Source organism: Anolis sagrei, chromosome 1, assembly GCF_037176765.1.
Source record: "Anolis sagrei isolate rAnoSag1 chromosome 1, rAnoSag1.mat, whole genome shotgun sequence".
Classification (NCBI taxonomy): domain Eukaryota; kingdom Metazoa; phylum Chordata; class Lepidosauria; order Squamata; family Dactyloidae; genus Anolis; species Anolis sagrei.
Genome location: NC_090021.1, coordinates 130,950,894 through 130,971,808, shown reverse-complemented (window position 1 = coordinate 130,971,808; position 20,915 = coordinate 130,950,894). Strand labels below are relative to the sequence as shown.

At 42.3% G+C, this 20,915-nt stretch overlaps 1 protein-coding gene across 1 annotated transcript in view; it reads right to left on the bottom strand.

The window, feature by feature from the left end:
- Positions 1-9,615, bottom strand: part of GREB1 (growth regulating estrogen receptor binding 1) — a 104,479-nt gene extending 94,864 nt beyond the window's left edge. Inside the window, exon 1 of the mRNA XM_067468642.1 lies at positions 9,261-9,615. The gene's annotated coding sequence lies outside the window, so the exon portion shown is untranslated. The remainder of the gene's footprint in view (positions 1-9,260) is intronic.
- Between the last annotated feature and the right edge of the window lie 11,300 nt (positions 9,616-20,915).

Genomic DNA, 20,915 nt, shown 5'->3' with positions numbered 1-20,915 from the left:
CAAGGATGTTGCCCAGGGGATGCCCGGATGTTCTGATGTTTTACCATCTTTGTGGGAGGCTTCTTTCATGTCCCCACATTGAGAGCCGGAGCTGACAGAGGGAGTTCATCTGTGGATTCGAACCTCTGACCTGTGGGTCTTCAGTCCTGCCAGCACAAGGGTTTAACCCACTGTGCCACCGGGAGCTCCTGATCTACTAGGCTCTATAGGCCAATAGATACTCCACCACAGACATCAGAAGAGGTGCAAGACCAAGAACAAGCCACGAGAATAAAGACAAAGATCTACCCAGATGAAAAGTGTTCTTGCCATACACCAAGGAAACCACTTGATGTATGGCAAGGGAAGCTGATGAAGAAACACAACTTACAAACTATCTACAGACCCACTAAGAACATCCAACAAATGCTATGCTCAGCAAAAGACAAGAGGGATCCCCTCTCACCTCTGCAGGAGTCTACCAGACACCATGCAACTGTGGACGAGTCTACATAGGGACCACCAAACGCAGCACTGCCAAAACACGAATCAAGAAACAGGAAAGGCACAGCACACTAACTCAACTTGAGAAGTCAGCCATAGCAGAGCACCTGATGAACCAACCTGGACACAGCATATTATTTGAGAACACAAATGTTGGACAACTCTATCAGCCACCATATCAGGCTACACAGATAAGCCCTTTGAAATCCACAAGCATATGGACAATTTCAACAGAAAGGGGGAAACCATGAAAATGAATAAAATCTGGCTCCCAGTATTTAAAAAAACTCTAAAATCAGGACAGTAAATAAAGAGCAAAACTTGAGAAATCCAGACATTAAACAATCAGGGCCAGCTAACACCTCCCAACAAAGGATTTCCCCCAGGCAGGAAGCAGGCAGGCTTTGAAGCTGCAAGGCCATTAAATGCTAATCAAGGTGGCTAAATGCAATATTCACACTTGTCTCAAGCAGACAAGAGTTCTTTCTCCCACCCTGGACCTTCCACAGATATATAAACCTCACTTGCCTAGTTTCCAACAGACCTCACAACCTCTGAGGATGCCTGCCATAGATGTGGGTGAAACGTCAGGTGAGAATGCTTCTGGAACGTGGCCATACAGCCTGGAAAACTCACAGCAACTCAAAAATGTTATTCTTTTTACCTGAGAGAACACCTCTCTAGAATCTCCAGATCCTCTATCATGATGCTAAGGTCTACTTCTACTGGATGACCTACAAATGCCTAAAAAATATAATCTCTCTAGCAATCTCCAGATCCTTTAACATAACTCTGTAGTCAACTTCCATGGGAAAATGACCATAGAATCAAAATAGAAGACCTAGAGATCAAATCCACAAATAATTAAATCTGGAAAAGTAAAAAACTCAAATGTTGACTGTCGACAGTATTATCATCATCATTGGGTGCATCCAGGCAGTAGACTGTATTATCATTGCCATTAGGTGCATCCAGACTGAACAAAAAGTCCCTAATTTTGTTCCTGTTCTTCCTGGTTTTGTGATAGGTTAAAACCAACCAACCTTGAGAGGGTAGTATAAAAAGATCTGATTGTACCAAATCGGAACAGCAAATATTCCGGCAGAAGCAGGATGTGTATAGATCAAGAAAATAACATTAGAAAGTACAGGAACAAAATCTGGGACGTTTTGGACATTTCAGTCAGTCTGGATACACACACTGTTATCACGATTATGGCACCTATCCTGTGCTTTATAGGCTACGAGCCACAACTCTCCCTTTCTGGGGTTGCTTGGTAGCCAAAATAATGTACCATCCTGCTTGTCCCTCTTCCATCATTTCCCCTACCTACACACACACAAACACTTTCCAGGCCAGATCTCAAGTTCATGAACGCCAGTTGCTTGTTGCTGTCAATTGTAAAGGCTAGGTTCTTATGCTGCCATGCTACTTAGGTCCCTTCCACACGACTGTCTAAAATCCACATTGAACTGGATTATCTGGCAGTGTGGACTCAGATAACCCAGTTCAAGGCAGATATTATGGATTATCTGCCTGGATATTCTGGGTTATATGGCTGTGTGAAAGGGTCCTTAGTTCTTCCTCCTCTTTATGGACAGATCTAGGAGATCTCGTACATACACATCACTTTTTCAGCCATGACTTGGAAACCTAGTTTCCCAAAGGAATCCAGGTATAGGATATGAATATGTTTAGATGTCAAAGCAATGTGTGGCTATGCTGTGAAGAATGCATCCCCAGCTTTCCCTTGCGAGCATGATCTCGGCCAAGTGATTTGACAAACAGACTTCAATTTGCCTCTCTGTGAAGTCAGTTTCTGCTTGAGCCCTTTCCTTCCCTGGTAGAGAAGTGAGTCCTGAGTTGTGGCCATTGACTGAAGTATATATTGCTTCCGTTGGGTGTTCCTGCCAGCTAAGCACAACTTTTGCCAGGAGGACACATTCCACACAGTCCTTCCCAACCTTGCGTTTCTGTTGCTTCCTAGTCCGAAAGTCAGTTATCATACCCGTCCTTAGACCTTGAACATCTTCGGATCTTCCTGAATCCTGGAGGATTCAGTCCCGGGGCTGTTTGCAAGCTTATGCATTCAAATCAGAAGTAAATCCCATTGTGAGGCAAAGTGGCCTCTGGCACACATTAAAGAGACCCTAAACTACTTCTAAAAGACACCATACGGGCAAAGTGGCTCCTGGCACACACTAAAGAGACCCTAAACTACTTCTAAAAGGCACCATACGGGCAAAGTGGTCCCTGCCACACTAAACAGGGCTTAAACTGAGCTGCTGAACCTGCTGACCAAAAGGTTGGCAGTTCAAATCCAGGGAGCGGGATGAGCTCCCGCTGTTAGCCCCAGCTTCTGCCAACCTAGCCGTTTGAAACATGCAACATTCAAATGTGAGTAGATCAATAGCTACCGCTTCTGCGGGAAGGTAATGGCGCTCCATGCCGTCATGCCGGCTGCATGACCTTGGAGGTATCTATGGACAACGCCGGCTTTTTGGCTTAGAAATGGAGATATGCACCACCCTCAGAGTTGGACACAATCAGACTTAATGTCAGGGGAAACCTTTATATTTATCTTTAGCCCCTCGAATCTGGGCATCTAACTTGCATAGGATGCAAATCATGAGCATTATGTCTATTATGCTGACTTGCATTTTAATTATGCAAATTCAATACATTAAATGTTGCATTTTTCTACCACAATTTCAGTGTTCAAAGCAAGGTTTTTTGCCTTGATATTCTGGGATATAGGGCTGCATGGAAGGGCCCTGAATGTTATCTGGACAGTATTGAAGCAAGATATATTGATTCGGGTATTTGCCTATGGGGCAGGGTAATGAAAATGATACCGTTATTTAACAGTGAAATCCAGTGTTCTTCCCTGCAGGCTATGGATATAAACCAAAGTAAATAAAAAAAACTGTAGGCCCATTTCAGAGGAAGGTGATGGCAAACCAACTCTGAGTCTATCTTGTGAAGAAAATTTTACAAAATTGATAGGGTTTCCACAAATCAACATGTAGGCATGCCAGTGTGTGTGTGTGGGATTGGAAATACACAAAAAACCTTGAGGTGTATCTTCCTGTATGCCATACCTACACTTTCCAATTGGTGATTAAGGAATAATTCCAAATAGTTTTATGATTTGAGGTAATTCCACTCGATTTCCAGACTTTAAAACCATGATACTAAGGCTGCTTGCTAGTCAATTTCACCACTGGATAAATTATACTGCTTAGCTGGTATTGCGGCATCTGATATCTGCCAGGAAGTAGCAGCCAGTAATGAAAGGACCAAGATGTGGACATCTCCGGTCTGTCCTCTGTATGGATATTAGTCAGTATACCAAAGTCTTAAATCAAGAAATAGCTTTCTAAGAGCTACAGAGATAGTCACCAGAACACCTCAGCAAGCAAGAGTCCAAAAGTGGCTGGCTAAAACCTGGAACCTCAATTAGTGGCTGATACCAGATGAGAAACTCCCTCCTGGGTACATAGAGGACTAGGTGACTTGGAAAGTGCTGAATAGACTGCACTCTGGCACCATGAAATGCAGAGCCAATCTTAAGAAATGGGGCCACAAAGTGGAGTCCACGACATGCAAGTGCAGAGAAGAGCAAACCACAGACCACTTACAACAATGGAAGTCTGAGCCAGATGCACAATGGAGGACCGCCTTAGAGTGACACCAGAGGCACTCCAAGTGGCCAGCTTCTGGTCAAAGGAAATTTAACATAATGCCAAGTTTTAACTTTGTTTGTATTCTCAATTTGCTTCTGACACTATAAATAAGTAGTCAATTTTAAACTGGTTCCATTCATTGCTTTCCACCAAATTTATTTAAACTCCCATAAAGTTTGAGTGCAATCAAGAAACTAACTTTTCCAAGCTCTGCTCATGCTACACGCGGCCAGCACAATTCTTTTTCTATACTCCTCATATTGTGTGGCTTTCCTTTTCGAATCCAGCATGTATAAATAATGCAGTCCAGAGCCTGTGTTGGAAACCATTCTCTCCCGGGTCAAAAGAAGAAGGGAGCAACATTTGATAGCAACTCTGTGGCTTAGGAGCCTATGGACTCAATCACGGCAAGCCTTTGGCCTGACAAAGACGGACTGTTTTTGGAAGACAATGGCTACAATCCATGGCACAGTTATGTGCACTTAAGCCCCATGGATTAAGCACACCGAGCTGTGCGCTGGGCTGCTGGCTTCCAGACAACAAAGGGGGCTCTTTAACCCCTTCCTCTGATGTAGACCTACAACTTTATTGCCTCCCTTTCCCTGGTTCATATTGCCAAGGCTGTCTGCTGGAAAGTGTTGGATATTTTCAATCTCCGGAGGAGGGAATTCCACCAACAGGACCAAGGCAGAGGAAGAAAGAAGCTCTTTCCTAATAAAACTCCGGCTACAATAAATGTGTTTTTATGGTGCCACAAGGCGCTTCCATTGTTTTTCTTTCTCAGGGGATTTTTGTTAAAGGTTTATATTTCGTGACAAGCCATAAAACAGAGAAGATGGAATGATAAACCAAGGGCGACACACGCCACACGCAAATGGCAACCACAAAACAGCCAACATATGAGGGCTGCGTTAAGGATAAATAACGGAAGAATCAAATCAACATACAAATGCAGACCAAGGTGAAATTAGACAAAGACATCACTCAAATAAATCAATGGCTTTGAAGAAACAGGAAACCATGTAAAGAACATCTGCAATGGGTTGCTGTGAGTTTTTTGGGCTGTATGGCCATGTTCCAGAAGCACTCTCTCCTGATGTTTCGCCCACATCTATGGTAGGCATCCTCAGAGATTGAGGGGTGTGTTGGAAACTCGGCAAGTGGGGTTTATAAATCTGAGGAATCTCCAGCATGGGAGAAACAACTCTTGTCTGCTTGAGGCAAGTATGAATATTGCAATTGGCTACCTTGATTAGCATTAAATGGCCTTGCAGCTTCAAAGCCTAGTTGATTTCTGCCTAGGAGAATCCTTTGTTGGGAGGCCTTGATTGATTCTTGTCTGAAATTCCCCTGCTTTTTGAGTGCTATATATATATATATATATATATATATATATAATATTAATAAATCTTCACAATATATACAATATTACAGCATTTAAAATTGTGCTTCTAATACATCTATTCTCCCTCCATTCCCTAAGTCAATCCTCTTACTAATAAATCTGAGCACTGAAATAAGGATCACATGAAGTTGGAAAGAAAACGGGAGAGGTGAGGATAAAACAAGATTCGGAGAATATCCTCGATGTCGCACATCAGGGATGCAAATCTAAAGCAATAACCAAAATATATAATGTAACAAGATCAACAACATTTTAAAACCTTCTATTCAATCTTAATAAATGACAGATAAAATGATGTTTGGGTTGACTTTACGATAAAACTTTTTCACGCTTTCTATGAGTACATGTACCTTGTAGATTTAATGCTGTTTGACGCCACTTGAACAGGAATGGCCCAATGTCATAGAATCTTTGGAGTTGTAGTTTTCCAAGATTGTCAAGCTTCTCTTCCAAAGAGTGCTGATGTATCACCAAACTACAGCTTCTAGGATTCCACAACACTATTTTTTTCATGTCAGAAGTGACTTGAGAAACTGCAAATTGCTTCTGATGCGAGAGAATTGGCTGTCTGCAAGGACGTTGCCCAGGGGACGCCCGGTTGATTGATGTTTTACCATCCTGTAAAGAGGCTTCTCTCATGTCCCGCACAGGAAACTGGGGCTGACAGACAGGAGCTCACCCCTTCTCCGGATTCAAACTACCAACCATTCGGTCAGCAGTCCTGCCAGCAAAAGGGTTTAACACATTGTGCCACCGGGGGCTCCACAACACTGAGCCATGACAATTAAAGTGGTGTCAAACTGCATTAATTCTACAGTGTAGAGGCAGCCAATGTTCTGGTTTGGCCTCAAGATAAAATTTGCTTCTGCTACCTATGACTTCAAGCCTTCTAAGAAATGACAGAGGGGGCCCAAAACCCAAAGGGATGAGGTAAAAGCACCACACAGGTTGCAGAGAAACACACAGTGATGAAAAATTGCTTTCAGGAAAGAACACCACTGGCAACTCATCACAAAGGAAGTGACTTCTCTGTTCTGGTAGGAAAGTTCAGAGATGGTTGAAAAAGAGCAACAGTGAAGCTTCCAGAGGAGCTTTTGGTTCCTTTGCCCTCTACCCGCAGCCAATGTTCTGGGATCTCGGGAGTTGTAGTTTTACAAGGCCTTCTCTGCCAAAGAGTGTTGGTGCCGTACCAAACTGCAGCTCCAAGGATTCCCTAGCAGTGTGCCATGGCAGTTAAAGTGGGCACCATTCCCTTGATTTGCAAGGACCCCAACTGCCTTGGCTCCATGTGTGTCTGCCTTTCCAACCCCTTTCCAGCACTCAATTAGCCTGGAATTTGGAAAGCCTTTCACTTTGCTTCCACATCCTCATTTACCACCTCTCTTTTCCGTTTTGTTACTAAGGGGAAACAATCCTGAGAGCCAGGAATTGGAAACCTGGCTGCTTTGGAAAAGTGCACTCCTGATGCACAGAAGAACAAGTGGCACATCAAATGAATGCAGTTTGGCACACTTGAACTGCTCTGGCTCAATGCTATGGGATACTGTGATTTGTAGTTTGTTGAGGCACCAGCTCTCTTTGGCAAAGAAAATTACATTTTTGTATGGAGACTTCTCTTAACAACTGATGAGTCCCCACAATTTTTGTAATTGCTTTTAAATGTTTTTAATGCTTATAATTATTTATATCTTATTTCTAGACATGATTATGCTTTGTGTGGTTTTTGTCTTGTATTTTATGTTAAATGTGCTTTGATTTGTATTGTATTATGTTTGTGAGCTGCTTTGGTATATTGTTGTTAAGGCATTGTATATTGTTGTTAAGGCATTGAATTATTGCCTATCTGTAAGCCACCTTGAGTCCCCTTCGGGGCAGAGAAGGGCAGGATATAAATATTATATATATATAATATATATTATATAATATTTATATCCCGCCCTTCTCTGCCCCGAAGGGGACTCAAGGTGGCTTACAGATAGGCAATAATTCAATGCCTTAACAACAATATACAATTAAAATAAATATTTGAATTAAAAATTAAGATCAAGATTGAAGGACATTAAAACATTGTAAAGACCTTACAATCACTATAAAACCACGCTATGCGCAATCATAATCCAGGTCACTCCGATATGTTATATTTATATATGTGTGTTATAATTTTTTATATATTCTTATATAATATTATAGTAATATATGTTATAATATTATTATATTACATTATAATAGTATCAAGTCGCTCCTGACACGACAAAAAAATTACATTATAATATTATATATTATATATATATATTCTGACATATATAATATAATACTAATATAAGAATATAACATAATATTATAATATTATAATATATATTAATATAATATAATACAATAGTCTACCAAGTTCATTTTAATGCTCCTGCCATTCACTATGTCCACCCAGATCCCTTCTATATCACAGAGCATGCACTAAAAATCCCACAAAGTTGGCTACAAAATATTTTTCCCCCAAGCAAGGGTCTATCTACGTCAGTCATGGGCAAACTTCAACCTTCCAGGTGCTTCGGCCTTCAACTAACATAATTCCTAACAGCCTACCGGAATTGTGAGAGTTGAAGTCCAAAACACCTGGAAGGCCGAAGTTTGACCATGTCTGATCTACACTGCATCTATATAAAGATGTAATGTTTGTTTGTGGGATTAACATAACTCAAAAACCACTGGACGAATTGACACCAAAACTGGACACAATACACCTATCTGGCCAACGAGTGACCATCACTCATAAAAACATTGAAAAGCACAGCAGAAGAGACTTAAAACCCCAAAACCAAAAAATACATTACAACACATGCGCAAAACCACAATATATGCAAACACACAAATATGTTCATTTGTGGGATTAACATAACTCAAAACCCACTAGAAGAATTGACACCAAATTTGGACACAATACACATATCAGGCCAACAAGTGACTATCATTCATAAAAACATTGAAAAGCACAGCAGAAGAGACTTTAAAAGCCAAAAAACAAAAAATACATTACCACACATGCTCAAAACCACATATATATGCAAACACACTTATATACACACACAAAACATATATACACAGACTGGGCCACAGCAACACATGGCAAGCGACGGCTAGTAAACTATAAAATTCGACCTCACTTTGATTCAATGTTGCACTATCCTGGAAGTTGCAGTTTTACAAGGTCTGTGGCTTTCTCTGCCAAAGACTGCTGGTGCTTCACCAAACTGCAAATCCCAGGATCCAACAGCATTGTAAAGTTCAAGTGGGATCAAAGTGCACTCATTGTACAGTGAAGATGTGCTCCAAGGTGTATCCCTAAGCAGACAAAAACCTGGCATCTCTCTCTGATGCCATAGAGTGCATTTGAAACTGCATGTGGTCAGTAGATTCACATCATGCACTTCAAAATGAATTAGGTGGTAGTGTAGATCCAGCCTCTGCCCAAAAGTAAGTTCATTCAAAGGGGGAAAGCAAACAGTTCCAGTTGGAGAGAAAGCAGTCCTCCCTCCCCTTCTGTAGGTACACCCCTGCTCTTCTCTGAGCCACTGAAACTCCTTTCTGCCTGGATTCCTCCTCACCAGCAGCCACCTCCTCGGCTCCCTGCTTTCCCTCCCTGTTCCAGCCACTTTCTCTCTTTCATAGGTATTGGGAGGGAGTCCTACCTTCCCTCTTGGGGAACTCTTGGGGAGTTGGGCTCCTTCCCTTGCTCAGGAGTCGCTCATTTGGAGAGGAAAGCAGAGCCGGGGACAAGGCTCCGCTCTTTGTTGCTTGGGAGCCGGCGAGGGATGACCAAGTAGCAGATGAGCCTTTGCTGCTCCTTCTTTTCTCTCTCTCTCTCTCTCTCTCTCTCCTGCTCGCAGCGTGCTCTAAAGAAAAGGATAGGGATGGGTCTCTCTCTCTCTTGTCTTTCTTCCCTCCTCTCTCTCCCCCTTCCTCCCCCTTCCCTGCTCCCTCCCAGCCGGACACAGAGGGCTCTCCTTGACCTCTTGCTTTGGAGTCCCTTCTTTCTCCCCTACGCCCCTCCTTTCTTTTCCCTTGAAGCTACAGCCCTCCTTTTCCTCCCAGCCCCAAGCCACAGCATCCCTCCCTTCTCTTCCCTTCCTTCCCTTCCCTTCCTCTTCCCCTTCCCCTTCCCCTTCCCCTTCCCTTTCCCTTTCCCTTTCCCTTTCCCTTTCCCCTTCCTTCCTTCCTTCCTTCCTTCCATCCATCCATCCTTCCTTCCTTCCTTCCTTCCTTCCTTCCTTCCTTCCTTCCTTCCTTCCTTCCTTGCGCAGCATCCCAGGAGTTCCCAACCAGCCTGGCCATTCAACAATTTGTTTGTTTGGAGACCCAATGCTTTGCTTGCCCAAACTCTGCCTTCACCAAAATCCTAATTCAGAATTGGGGTGCATCTATGCCAAGCATCCTCAAACTGCGGCCCTCCACCGCCCCACCGCCCCTCTTTTCTCTCCTTTCCCTTGAAGCTACAGCCCTCCTTTTCCTCCCAGCCCCAAGCCACAGCATCCTTCCCTTCTCTTCCCTTCCTTCCCTTCCCTCCCTCTTCCCCTTCCCTTTCCCCTTCCTTCCTTCCTTCCTTCCTTGCGCAGCATCCCAGGAGTTCCCAACCAGCCTGACCATTCAACACTTTGTTTGTTTGGAGACCCAATGCTTTGCTTGCCCAAACTCTGCCTTCACCAAAATCCTAATTCAGAATTGGGGTGCATCTATGCCAAGCATCCTCAAACTGCGGCCCTCTACTGCCCCACCGCCCCTCTTTTCTCTCCTTTCCCTTGAAGCTACAGCCCTCCTTTTCCTCCCAGCTACAGCAGTGTTTCTCAACCTGGGGGTCGGGACCCCTGAGGGGGTCGCGAAGGGGTGTCAGAGGGGTCGCCAAAGACCATCAGAAAACACAGTATTTTCTGATGGTCATGGGGATTCCATGTGGGAAGTTTGAGCCAATTCTGTCATTGGTGGAGTTCAGAATGTTCTTTGATTGTAGTGAACTATAAATCCCAGCAACTACAACTCCCAAAAGTCAAGGTCTATTTCCCCCAGGCTCCACCAGTGTTCACATTGCACATATTGAGTATTTGTGCCAAGTTTGGTCCAGATCCACCATTGCGTGAGTCCACAGTGCTCTCTGGATATAGGTGAACTACAACTCCCAAACTCAAGGTCAATACCCACCAAACCCTTCCAGTGTTTTCCATTGGTCATGGGAGTTCTGTGTGGCAAATTAGGTTCAAATCCATCACTGGTGGAGTTCAGAATGCTCTTTGATTATAGGTGAACTATAAATCCCAGCAACTACAACTCCCAAATTACAAAATCAATCCTCCCCCAACCCCACTAGCATTTACATGTGGTTGCATTGGGTATTTGTGCCCAGTTTGGTCCAGTGAATGAAAATACATCCTGCATATCAGATATTTACATTATGATTTATAACAGTAGTAAAATGACTGTTATGAAGTAGCAACAAAAACAATGTTATGGTTGGGGGTCACCACAACATGAAGGACTGTGTTAAGGAGTCACGGCATTAGGAAGGTTGAGAACCACTGAGCTACAGCATCCCTCCATTCCTTCCTTCCTTCCTCCTTCCTTCCTTTCTTGTCCAGCATCCCAGGAGTTCCCAACCAGCCTGGCCATTCAACTCTTTTTATTTTTATCATTTTAGAGGAGGGCAACTAAAATGATCAAGGGTCTGGAGAACAAGCCCTATGAGGAATGGCTTGAGGAGCTGGGTATGTTTAGCCTGGAGAAGAGAAGGCTGAGAGGAGACATGATAGCCATGTATAAATATGTGAGAGGAAGTCACAAGGAGGAGGGAGCAGGCTTGTTTTCTGCTTCCCTGGAGACTAGGATGCAGAACAATGGCTTCAGACTACAAGAAATGAGATTCCATCTGAACATGCGGAAGAATTTCCTGACTGTGAGAGCCATTCAGCAGTGGAACTCTCTGCCCCGGCGTGTGGTAGAGGCTCCTTCTTTGGAAGCTTTTAAACAGAGACTGGATGGCCATCTGTCAGGGGTGCTTTGAATGCAATATTCCTGCTTCTTGGCATGGGGTTGGACTGGATGGCCCGTGAGGTCTCTTCCAACTCCATGATTCTATGATTTGGAGACCCAATACTTTGCTTGCCCAAACTCTGCCTTGACCTAAATCCTAATTCAGAATTGGGGTGCATCTATACCAGGCATCCTCAAACTGCGGCCCTCCACCGCCCAGCTTTTTAAGTCGTTCCTCATAGGGCTTGTTCTCCAGAACCTTGATTTTAGCCTTCCTCCCCTGGCCACTTCCCAGCTCAGAGTCAACATCTCCCTTCAATTGTGGTGCCCAGAATTGGACACAGTGTGATTCCAGGTGTGGTCTGACCAAGGCAGAATAGAGGGGCAGCATGACTTCCCTGGACCAAGACACTAGACTTCTATTGATGCCGGCCAAAATCCCATTGGCTTTTTAAGCTACTGCATGACATTTTTGTCTCATGTTTAACTTTTTCCCCTTGGGGATGTTTTTCACACATACTGTTGTTGAGCCAGGCATCGTCCCCCATTCTGTATCTTTGTGTTTCATTTTTTCTCTCTGCCTAAGTGTAGTATCTTGCATTTGTCTCTGCTGAACTTCACTTTGTTCGTTTTAGCCCATCTCTCTAATCTGCTGGCCACATGACCTTGGAGGTGTCTGCGGACAATGCCGGCTCTTTGGCTTAGAAATGGAGATGAGCACCACCCCCCAGAGTCAGACACGAGTAGACTTAATGTCAGGGGAAACCTTTACCTTTACTTCTACCTTTCTCCCTAACGCAGCGTTTCTCAACCTGAAGGTCGGGACACAAGGGGGGGGGAGTTCAGGGGGGTCGCCAAAGACCACCAGAAAACACACATTTCTTTTTTAGATATAATTATTTTATTAATTATTTTATTAATTATTTGACACCCTAATATGACAAATAATTCTAATATACAATCAGAAAATGTACTTTCAAAAATAATGAAACGTGTCTGGAGTTCAATTTCATTGCTAATAGATCCATATTCAAATGGCAACTGTGCAAAATAAGCATAACATACTTTACCATTCACTATATTTCAAGACATTCTCAGAGCAAAATGTGTACAAACTATTCTTAACTAGATTTATTAGTTGCTATGTTTGGGTTCACAGTGCTCTTCTGATGTAGGTGAACGACATCTCCCCTAAATCACGGACAGTTCCTCCCAAATCCCTCCAGTATTTTCTGCTGGTCATAAGGGTTCTGTGAGGGAAGTTTGGCCCAATTTTATCGTTGGTGGGGTTCAAGGTGCTCTTTGATTATAGGTGAACGATAAATCCCAGCAACTACAATCCCCAAATTTCAAAGTCTATTTTCCCTAAATGCCACCAGTGTTCACATTTGGGCATATTGAGTATCTGTGCCAAGTTTGGTCCAGAACCATCATTGTTTGAGTCCACAGTGCTCTCTGGATGTAGATGAACTACAACTCCAAAACTCAAGGTCAATGCCCACCAAATCCTTCCAGTATTTTCTGTTGCTCATGGGAGTTCTGTGTGCCAAGTGTGGTTCAATTCCATCATTGGTGGAGTTCAGAATGCTCTTTGATTGTAGGTTATCTATAAATCCCAGCAACTACAACTCCCAAATGACAAAATCAGCCCCCACCCCAAAACCCCACCAGTATTCAAATTTGGGTGTATCGGGGATTTATGTCAAATTTGGTCCGGTAAATTAAAATACATCCTGCATATTAGATATTTGTGATTCATAACAGTAGCAAAATTATAGTGATGAAGTAGCAACTAAAATAATTTTATGGTTGGGGTCACCACAACATGAGGAACTGTATTAAGGGGTCCCAGCATTAGGAATAATAATAATAATAATAATAACAACAACAACAACAACAACAATCTTGGAGAAAAGCAGTGGAAAACATCTTAAATCAAGGGTAAACATAGATTGGATCAGAAATTATTTGAAGGCAAACAACAACAACAACAACAACAACTAGTTTTTGGAATCTCAGAGCCGGTGTCCCTGCTGGCTCCCATTCTTGGCCTCAAAGGTAACCTTTCCGAACTCTGCTAGAGGGCTAGTACATTTAGGAACAGCCTGGACCCTAAGGGAATTTACTTTTCTCTTGTTAGTAACGCTGAAAAAATTATTACCTGTCTTTTATTGTCTTTTGCCCCTAGTTCCCACATGGCCAGGAACAGGAGTAGCCTCTGCCTGCATTGAGATCCTTCAAGATCAACTTAACTGACAATAGAAGTAACATCTGAGACAAGATGTGGGCTCGTAACACAAACAGCATCATTTTCCCTCTCGTGTATGATTATTAACATCTTTGCCTCATAAAGATGCCAGTGAAGCTTTGAAAGCTTGAATGATATTTGTATTTTGTGCATTTTTATTTGGTCATTTAAGGTGTTGGATACAGCAACCATCTTCAAGCTTCCAGTAGTAATTTGTATATGATTCTGTTTTGCTGTATTGTATGTGCATGTTTTGGTATGCAGCTTTCCCTTTATGTTGTTTGAGGTTGTGGGAGGGTCTGCAGACCATGTGATCAGATCTGGGACTATTCAGACTGAGACTCCACTTCTAAATCATGTGTCGTGTATTGTTTTGTGTAGTCAGTGTTCATTATGCATTAGACATAAGACAGAGAAGAGACTGCAACAAAATGCCTTACTTTCAACTGAAAAGCCATGTACCTGTATGCTGAATACATGAAGTTTGTAAGTAAACCAACTATGTTATTTTTAACCAAGACTAGTTATTTTTGACTCTTGAGAGCATGATTTGAAACCAAATATATTTCATGGCAGAGTAGATGTTTTTGAACAACTGAAATAGCACTTCTGAAGATCGGCTATATATTTTGTGCATTGGCATAATCTCCGTTCCTAACAGTTCAAAGAGATAGCCAAGTATATCAGTCTAACAACTGAGAAACCTAATTTGCCTTGCATGAATACTAGTGGATATATACCACTAAAGAAAAGATTCACTCAAATGTGTCTGTGGATTTAACCACCCATGGCTTTAAAATGTTTATTATTAAAATCCAAAAAGCAAAGCTTGATTTTGCCATTTAATATAAGGCACACCATTTTACTTTACCGTTGAATATAATGGGACTTAAGCATCCCCAGATTTTGGCATCCACAGGAGGTTCTAGAACCAAACTCCAGTGGATACCAAGAGCCCACTGTAACACTGTGTTGCAGATTTTGTGGATATGCTTCCTCAGAGTAGTGTTTCACCCAAGCACATATACATCTCATTTAACGATGGGCAATCTTTAATTATGCTCATTTGTACAGATCTCAATGCATCCCTCACAAGTGAGTCATGGTAATCTACCACTATGAGCAAAAATGAGGAAGCTTGGTTAAATCCATACTTTTTCCCCAGTGTGGACCGTGTTATTGTGTTGAATCTCACCACTAGCATACCATATGGCTATTGGAGTCAAGCACATAAAGTCATTGAGCCAGCATGGTTTGGGTGTTGGACTAGGACTTCAGAAGATCAGGGTTCAAATCCAGTTTTGCCATTAATGACCTTGGCCAAACCATACTCTCTTAGAGGAAGTCAGTGGGAAACAGTCTCTCAACAAATCTTGTAAATCCAGAATAGGGTCATTGTGAGACTTAAGTTAACTTGGACACAGTAATAACAAGATATATGTGTTGTCAAAGGCTTTCATGGCCAGAATCACTGGGTTGCTGTGAGTTTTCCAGGCTGTATGGCCATGTTCCAGAAGCATTCACTCCTGATATTTTGACCACATGGCAGGCATCCTAGTGTGGATATTGCAATTGGCCAGCTTTTTTCTTGTCGTGTCAGGAGCGACTTGAGAAACTGCAAGTCGCTTCTGGTGTGAGAGAATTGGCTGTCTGCAAGGACGTTGCCCAGGAGACACCTGGATGATTTGATGTTTTTATCATCCTTGTGGGAGGCGTCTCTCATGTCCCCGTATGAGCATGATTAGCATTGAATGCACTTTGAGCTTCAAAGCCTGGCTGGTTGCTGCCTGGGAGAATTCTTTGTTGGGAGGTGTTAACTGGCTCTGATTGTTTTCCCCCAGGCAGGAAGTGGACAGACTTTGAAGCTGCGAGGCAATTCAATGCTAATCAAGCTGGCCAATTGCCACATTCACACTTGCCTCAAGCAGTCAAGAGTTCTTTCTCCCACCCAGGACATTATTCCACAGATATATAAACCTCACTTGCCCTGTTTCCAACAGACCTCACAACCTCTGAGGATGCCTGCTATAGATGTGGACAAAACGTCAGGAGAGAATGCTTCTGGAACATGGCCATGCAGCCTGGAAAACTCACAGCAACCCAACAAGATGTATACTCAGCAGTTGTTTCAAACTGAAATGCTAGGAAATGGGGTTGGGGTGTGTGTTTGAAAATCCGATGTAATTGAAGAATTGTCATTTATTTTCCCACATCTGTATCTCTGTCTGAAGGTACAGCTGTTGCCAGTGCATTTAATGTAAAGCCAGAATGTCAAGAAACCTGAAATAAGAAGGGGGGGGGGGATATTTCTGAAATTTTGAATATGATGGTTAGAAATCCATAAAACCTATTCAAGATGGTTTTTTTAATGTAACCACTTACAATATAATTTCTATTTTTAAACTTAGTTTGAAGCTCTGAAGCTTTGAGGCGAAATTTGGATTTTAGATTTTGTGTAGAAATACATTAAGCTGATCTGTAGTCACACTGAAGGAATATGCAAACCATGCATAGAAGAGTACAATTCTTAGCTACCACTTCAAAAGAAAAAATTGAATAGTTTAAAAGCAATACCTTAGCTAACTTTACTCTGGACAGTGACACAATGAAGACATCTGTCCTTGCACTTTGCTACTCTGCTGCTGAATACGCATGCCCAGTGTGGAATACATCGCACCACGTTAAAACAGTGGATGTGGCTCTTAATGAGACATGCCGCATTATCACAGGATGTCTACATCCTACACCACTGGAGAAATTATACTGTTTAGCCGGTATTTCATCACCTGACAACCATTGATAAGTACCAGACTGTAATGAAAGAAATAAGACATTGCCATCTCCAGCCCATCCTCTGTTCGGATATCAACCATGCCAACACCTTAACTCGTGAAATAGCTTTCTAAGCTCTACAGAGATAGTAGGAAGAACATCTCGGCAAGCAAGAGTCCAAAAGTGGCAGGCTAAAACCCAGAACCTCAATAAGTGGCTAAGATTGGATAAGAGACTCCCTCCTGGGCACACTGAAGACTGGACAACTTTATTTATTATTTATTTATTTACTTTACTTATATACCGCTGTTCTCAGCCCAGGGGCAACTTTGAAGGCACTGAACAGGCTGTGCTCTGGCACCACGAGATGCAGAGCCAACCTTAAGAAATGGGGCTATAAAGTGGAGTCCACAACATGCAAGTGGAGAGAAGAGCAAACCACAGACCACTTACTACAATGCAGTCTGAGCCCTGCCACATGCACAATGGAGGATCAATAGAAACTTTCTAAAGCATGGTTTCATGGCCATCAGGAACTTCTTCATTGTCAACTGAAATTCATAATTGTGCTATGCTTTGAATGTCTGTCATTTTTCAGTTCCAAAGATGGGACAGATACATTTGTAAATTAATTTATCATGCTTTCCACATCTTGCATGGCCAAATGATAAAGCAATCCTCCTTGTTTAGCAGCTCAAGCATAAATCTTTTTTTTTACATTATTGATGGTGAGCAACCAGCCCTGAAGTCTTTTGTGTATGTTTCAGTTCACAGATGATTGCCAGAAATATTGCCATAAATCACAAGATAAATTGTGTGTCATTCATGCGTTTACATGTCATGTTAGCCATCATTCAACAAAATCTCTGCCGTGCAATATGTCTGACAGGAAATTAACAACGAGGAGATGGAGCGTTGCTTTAACACATCATGGCTCACATTAAATCAATGTGTCCGTGATGAACAATAATGATAAATAATAATACTAGCTATTTTGTATTAGTAATTTAATTTTAGCAATTTGACATCAGAAATGGAGTGAAAATACAAGCAAAACTACTTCAGAGGCCCCATCTACATTGGCATATAATGCAATTTGGAACTGCATTATATGGACAGTGTAGACCAGGCATGGGCAAACTTTGGCCCTCCGGGTGTTTTGGACTTCAACTCGCACCATTCCTAACAGCCTCAGGCCCTTTCATTCCCTTCTCAGCCACTTAAGCCCAGTTGGGAGGTGTTAGCTGGCCCTGATTATTTCATGTCAGGAATTTTCCTGTTGTTCCCCTGTTGACACAGCATATTATTTGAGAACACAGAAATGCTGGACCACTCTAGCAACCACCATGTCAGACTAGAAAGAGAAACCATTGAAATCCACAAGCATTTCAATAGAATGGAGGAAGCCATGAACATGAACAAAATCTGGCTACCAGTATTTAAAAAAACTTGAAAATCAGAACAGTCAATAAAGAGCAACACTCAGAGGAATTCCTGACATGAAATAATCAAAGCCAGCTAACATCTCCCAACAAAGGATTTCCCAGGCAGGAATCAGTCAGTCTTTGAAGCTGCAAGGCCACCCAATGCTAATCAAGGTGGCCAGTTGCAACATTCACACTTGCCTCAAGCAGACAAGCGTTCTTTCTCCCACCCTAAACCTCACTTGCCTAGTTTCCAACAGACCTCACAACTTCTGAGGACGCCTGCCATAGATGTGGGTGAAATGTCAGAAGAGAATGCTTCTGGAACATGGCTATACAGCCTGGAAAACTCACAGCAACCCTATATTGAATTGGTTGAGATTTGATGCGATAAGCATTGAAAAACTAGAGCAAATGTGATGCAGGAAGTCCTACAGGGACAAAAATTTCAGTTTAATAAACTTTTTCCATGTTTTATGAATGAACCAATTAGGAAACGACATTTATAACATAGGAACAAAAATTTTGTTACCTAGTGTTATGACAATCTTAGGAAATAACATTGCTGCCCTCTGGTGGACAATAAGGAAGAAACAACTTGAACTAACTGAAAGCCACTGATGATCATCTACGTTAGACTTATAATTTTTTTTCTTGTCAGGAGCAACTTGAGAAACTGCAAGTTGCTTCTGGTGTGAGATAATTGGCTGTCTGCAAAGACGTTGTGCAGTTTTTGATGTTTTTGATGTTCTACCATCCTTGTGGGAGACTTCTCTCATGTCCCCACATGGGGAGCTGGAGCTGAAAGAGGGAGCTCATCCATGCTATCCCCAGATTCGAATCTGTGACCTGTTGGTCTTCAATCCTGCTGGCACAAGGGTTTAACCCACTGCACCACTGGGGGCTCCTTACACACTATAGTTATAGTGCTATTATTCCACTTTAACTGACATGAGACAATTCCATAAAATTCAGTCTTTGCATTTAGTGGGGCCCAAGAACACTCCAGTATTCTATAGGCAAGGACCGAACAGAAGCTGAAGAGATCAAGAGAAGGTGGCAGATCTGTATAAAAAGGATAATAGTATTGAGGATAACTTTGACGGTGTGGTGAGTGAAATAGAACCAAACATCCTGAGAGGTGAGGTTGAATGGGTCTTAAGAAGCATTGCTAATAACAAGGCAGCAGGAGATGACGAGATCCCAGCTGAACTGTTTAAAATCTTGAAAGAGGATGCTGTCAAGGTGATGCACGTATGCCATATGCCAGCAAATATGGAAAGCACAAGAATTGACATCAGATTGGAAAAAATCAATTTATATCCCCATACCAAAAAAGGCAAACACTAAAGATGCCCAAGCTTGTTGTGAGGTCTGTTAGAAACTAGGAATATTGGGTTTATATATCAATGGAATAGTAAAAGCATAGTAAAAGCAATGGTATTCCCTGTATGGATGTGAGAGCTGGACCATAGGAAAGGCTGAGCAAAGGAAGAGAGATGCTTTTGGACTGTGGTGCTGGAGGAAAGTTTGAGAGTGCCTTGGACTGCCAGAAGATGCAACCAATCCATACTTCAGGAAATAAAGCCCGACCGCTCACTGGAGGGAAGGATAGTAGAGGCCAAGATGCAGTATTTTGGACACATCATGAGAAGAAAGGAAAGCTTGGAGAAGAGAATGTTGCTGGGAAAAATGGAAGGGAAAAGGAAGAGGGGCCGACCAAGGGCAAGATGGATGGATGGCATCCTTGAAGTGACTGGATTGACATTGAAGGAGCTGAGAGCTCTGCTGTGAGCTGGTCCATTCATTCAGTAGGAAGCAACTGAACAAATTAACAACTTATCAGTAGAAAATCCAGGGTGGGAGAAAGAACTCTTGTCTGTTGGAGCTAGCTATGAATGTTTCAAAGGACCATTAGCATTTGATGGCCTGAAAGTTTTTAAGTGTGACTTGTTACTGCCTGGGGGAATCCTTTGTTGAGAGGTGATTAGCTGTCTCTGATTGTTTCCTGACTAGAGTTTCCCTGTGTTTGAGATTTGTTCTTTATTTACTTTTATAATTGAATTAGTCTTCCCCTGCCAGGCGTTGCTGTGGCCCAGTCTGGTGATCTGGAAAATGAAGTAATGAGAAAGTGTTGGATTGTAATATATATAATTTATTGCTGCTTGTGGGTAAACAGTATTTCTTGCTGTTTCTTTGTCAGTGTTGATGTAGAGATTGTCAGGTTTGCCTACACAGAAACAGGCAACATATCATTGTCCTTTTTTTTCAAATCTAGGATACTATATCTCTGTGTGTGTCAATCATATGTATCTATATCTATGGTTGGGTGGCTCTTTGTCAGGAGGGTTTTGATTACATTTTCTTGCCATGGTGAAGGGAGTTGGACTGGATGGCCTTATGTATTTTTTGTTGGTCATGGGGGTTCTGTGTGGGAAGTTTGGTTCAATTCTATCATTGGTGGGGTTCAGAATGCTTTAATTTAGGTGAACTATAAATCCCAACAACTACAACTCCCAAATGACAAAATCATATTTTTTTAGTGATGGTCACTCTTTGGCCTGATACGTGTTGTGTCCAAATTTGGTGTCAATTCGTCCAGTGGGTTTTGAATTATGTTAATCCCACAAACGGACATTACATTTATATTTATATAGATGTGAATGTTGCAAATGGCCACCTTGATTAGCACTGCAGCTGCAAAGACTGGCTGATTCCTGCCTGGGGAATCCTTTGTTGGGAGGTGTTAGCTGGCCTTGATTGTTTCATGTCAGGAATTCCCCTGAGTGTTGCTCTTTATTGACTGTCCTGATTTTAGAGTTTTTTTAAATACTGGTAGCCAGATTTTGTTCATTTTCATGGTTTTCTCCTTTGTGTTGAAA